Source organism: Leptonotus elevatus, unplaced genomic scaffold (genome assembly GCF_054856555.1).
Source record: "Leptonotus elevatus isolate MCC_2025b unplaced genomic scaffold, RoL_Lele_1.0 HiC_scaffold_284, whole genome shotgun sequence".
Taxonomy (NCBI): Eukaryota; Metazoa; Chordata; class Actinopteri; order Syngnathiformes; family Syngnathidae; genus Leptonotus; species Leptonotus elevatus.
The window spans coordinates 12,501-17,050 of record NW_028233679.1 but is presented as its reverse complement, the minus strand read 5'-3'; positions in this window follow the sequence as shown (position 1 = coordinate 17,050).

The window sequence follows — 4,550 nt, the reverse complement described above, 5'->3', positions numbered from 1 at the left end:
GGGTGTGTGTGAGTGTCTGAGTGTCTGAGTGTCTGAGTGTCTGAGTGTCTGAGTGTCTGAGTGTCTGAGTGCGTGTGCCGAACCAGGAGGAGCGCGCCCGTCTTCGGGGCTTGTTGCTGGCCGTTGGCGGAGCTGCCGGGCGCCCAGGGGCGCGGGCGGAGGGGTGTGTGAGTGTCTGAGTGTCTGAGTGCGTGTGCCGAACCAGGAGGAGCGCGCCCGTCGTCGGGGCTTGTTGCTGGCCGTCGGAGGAGCTCCAGCGGACCGCGGGGAGCGCGCCCGTCGTCGGGGCTTGTTGCTGGCCGTCGGAGGAGCTCCAGCGGACCGCGGGGAGCGCGCCCGTCTTCGGGGCTTGTTGCTGGCCGTCGGAGGAGCTCCAGCGGACCGCGGGGAGCGCGCCCGTCTTCGGGGCTTGTTGCTGGCCGTCGGAGGAGCTCCAGCGGACCGCGGGGAGCGCGCCCGTCTTCGGGGCTTGTTGCTGGCCGTCGGCGGAGCTCCAGCGGACCGCGGGGAGCGCGCCCGTCTTCGGGGCTTGTTGCTGGCCGTCGGAGGAGCTCCAGCGGACCGCGGGGAGCGCGCCCGTCTTCGGGGCTTGTTGCTGGCCGTCGGAGGAGCTCCAGCGGACCGGGGGGAGCGCGCCCGTCTTCGGGGCTTGTTGCTGGCCGTTGGAGGAGCTCCAGCGGACCGGGGGGAGCGCGCCCGTCTTCGGGGCTTGTTGCTGGCCGTTGGCGGAGCTCCAGCGGACCGGGGGGAGCGCGCCCGTCTTCGGGGCTTGTTGCTGGCCGTTGGAGGAGCTCCAGCGGACCGCGGGGAGCGCGCCCGTCTTCGGGGCTTGTTGCTGGCCGTTGGCGGAGCTCCAGCGGACCGGGGGGAGCGCGCCCGTCTTCGGGGCTTGTTGCTGGCCGTTGGAGGAGCTCCAGCGGACCGCGGGGAGCGCGCCCGTCTTCGGGGCTTGTTGCTGGACGTTGGAGGAGCTCCAGCGGACCGGGGGGAGCGCGCCCGTCTTCGGGGCTTGTTGCTGGCCGTTGGAGGAGCTCCAGCGGACCGCGGGGAGCGCGCCCGTCTTCGGGGCTTGTTGCTGGCCGTTGGCGGAGCTCCAGCGGACCGCGGGGAGCGCGCCCGTCTTCGGGGCTTGTTGCTGGCCGTTGGAGGAGCTCCAGCGGACCGCGGGGAGCGCGCCCGTCTTCGGGGCTTGTTGCTGGCCGTTGGAGGAGCTCCAGCGGACCGGGGGGGAGCGCGCCCGTCTTCGGGGCTTGTTGCTGGCCGTTGGAGGAGCTCCAGCGGACCGCGGGGAGCGCGCCCGTCTTCGGGGCTTGTTGCTGGCCGTTGGAGGAGCTCCAGCGGACCGGGGGGGAGCCGGGCGTTCGAGTTGCCCAGGCAGGGGGTTATCCTCCACTAGCAAACCTCCATGAGCAGCGGAGCCCGGTCAGCTGCGCCAAAAAGAACCACACGAGGGCGACCTGGGGTTGAAATCCCCCGCCACATAGGAACGAATGCCGGGCGTTCGAGTTGCCCAGGCAGGGGGTTATCCTCCACTAGCAAACCTCCATGAGCAGCGGAGCCCGGTCAGCTGCGCCAAAAAGAACCACACGAGGGCGACCTGGGGTTGAAATCCCCCGCCACATAGGAACGAATGCCGGGCGTTCGAGTTGCCCAGGCAGGGGGTTATCCTCCACTAGCAAACCTCCATGAGCAGCGGAGCCCGGTCAGCTGCGCCAAAAAGAACCACACGAGGGCGACCTGGGGTTGAAATCCCCCGCCACATAGGAACGAATGCCGGGCGTTCGAGTTGCCCAGGCAGGGGGTTATCCTCCACTAGCAAACCTCCATGAGCAGCGGAGCCCGGTCAGCTGCGCCAAAAAGAACCACACGAGGGCGACCTGGGGTTGAAATCCCCCGCCACATAGGAACGAATGCCGGGCAACCAGGGGTCGAAATCCCCCATTGAAATGAATGGCGGGCAACCAGGGGTCGAAGTCCCCCATTGAAATGAATGGCGGGCGACCAGGGGTCGAAATCCCCCATTGAAATGAATGGCGGGCAACCAGGGGTCGAAGTCCCCCATTGAAATGAATGGCGGGCAACCAGGGGTCGAAGTCCCCCATTGAAATGAATGGCGGGCAACCAGGGGTCGAAGTCCCCCATTGAAATGAATGGCGGGCTACCAGGGGTCGAAATCCCCCATTGAAATGAATGGCGGGCGACCAGGGGTCGAAATCCCCCATTGAAATGAATGGCGGGCTACCAGGGGTCCAAGTCCCCCATTGAAATGAATGGCGGGCTACCAGGGGTCGAAATCCCCCATTGAAATGAATGGCGGGCTACCAGGGGTCCAAGTCCCCCATTGAAATGAATGGCGGGCTACCAGGGGTCGAAATCCCCCATTGAAATGAATGGCGGGCGACCAGGGGTCGAAATCCCCCATTGAAATGAATGGCGGGCAACCAGGGGTCGAAGTCCCCCATTGAAATGAATGGCGGGCTACCAGGGGTCGAAATCCCCCATTGAAATGAATGGCGGGCGACCAGGGGTCGAAATCCCCCATTGAAATGAATGGCGGGCTACCAGGGGTCCAAGTCCCCCATTGAAATGAATGGCGGGCGACCAGGGGTCGAAATCCCCCATTGAAATGAATGGCGGGCTACCAGGGGTCCAAGTCCCCCATTGAAATGAATGGCGGGCTACCAGGGGTCGAAGTCCCCCATTGAAATGAATGGCGGGCTACCAGGGGTCGAAATCCCCCATTGAAATGAATGGCGGGCGACCAGGGGTCGAAATCCCCCATTGAAATGAATGGCGGGCAACCAGGGGTCGAAAGTCCCCATTGAAATGAATGGCGGGCGACCAGGGGTCGAAATTCCCCATTGAAATGAATGGCGGGCAACCAGGGGTCGAAATTCCCCATTGAAATGAATGGGCCCATTCATTTTCAATGGCCGGGCTACCAGGGGCGCAGTACCACCTGTCGTCATTAGGGGCGCTGTAGATAGGGGACCGAGTCCCCCCATTCGAGAGGTTTGCACCCAAACCTCAAAATGGTTGGTGTACAATTATAGGAGAGACCTTTTTAAGACGTGGGAGCTCCAGGGCAAATCAAGGGAGGCTCGACCAACCCATATCCGCTTTAGATGCACTTTAGGTCGGACTCCCTTGCCAGATGGTCCCCTCCTCAGCCTGGTTCTCGAATTTTTTCTAAGTCAGCCCAACTTGGAAATTTTTTCAGAGTGCCACTTTCAAGGGAGTTTCGCCCAACCCCTATCCGCCTAAGAGGCACTTCAGGTCGGCCTGACTGGCCACATTTTCCCCCTCCTCATCCTGGTTCTCGAATTTTTTCTAAGTCAGCCAAACTTGGAAATTTTTTCAGAGTGCCACTTTCAAGGGAGTTTCGCCCAACCCCTATCCGCCTAAGAGGCACTTCAGGTCGGCCTGACTGGCCACATTTTCCCCCTCCTCATCCTGGTTCTCGAATTTTTTCTAAGTCAGCCAAACTTGGAAATTTTTTCAGAGTGCCACTTTCAAGGGAGTTTCGCCCAACCCCTATCCGCCTAAGAGGCACTTCGGGTCGGCCTGACTGGCCACATTTTCCCCCTCCTCATCCTGGTTCTCGAATTTTTTCTAAGTCAGCCAAACTTGGAAATATTTTCAGAGTGCCACTTTCAAGGGAGTTTCGCCCAACCCCTATCCGCCTAAGAGGCACTTCGGGTCGGCCTGACTGGCCACATTTTCCCCCTCCTCATCCTGGTTCTCGAATTTTTTCTAAGTCAGCCAAACTTGGAAATTTTTTCAGAGTGCCACTTTCAAGGGAGTTTCGCCCAACCCCTATCCGCCTAAGAGGCACTTCGGGTCGGCCTGACTGGCCACATTTTCCCCCTCCTCATCCTGGTTCTCGAATTTTTTCTAAGTCAGCCAAACTTGGAAATATTTTCAGAGTGCCACTTTCAAGGGAGTTTCGCCCAACCCCTATCCGCCTAAGAGGCACTTCGGGTCGGCCTGACTGGCCACATTTTCCCCCTCCTCATCCTGGTTCTCGAATTTTTTCTAAGTCAGCCAAACTTGGAAATTTTTTCAGAGTGCCACTTTCAAGGGAGTTTCGCCCAACCCCTATCCGCCTAAGAGGCACTTCGGGTCGGCCTGACTGGCCACATTTTCCCCCTCCTCATCCTGGTTCTCGAATTTTTTCTAAGTCAGCCAAACTTGGAAATTTTTTCAGAGTGCCACTTCCAAGGGAGTTTCGCCCAACCCTTATCCGCCTAAGAGGCACTTCAGGTCGGCCTGACTGGCCACATTTTCCCCCTCCTCATCCTGGTTCTCGAATTTTTTCTAAGTCAGCCAAACTTGGAAATTTTTTCAGAGTGCCACTTCCAAGGGAGTTTCGCCCAATCCCTATCCGACTTAGAGGCACTTCGGGTCGGCCTCCCTGGCCAGATTTTCCCCCTCCTCAGCCCCGGTTCTCAAATTTTTTTCCAAGTCGGCCGATCTTCCGGATATTTTCAGAGCGCCGCCCCCGGAGCCTCCGGAGCCTCGGCAGCAGGCCGTCGCCCGCGACACGCCGC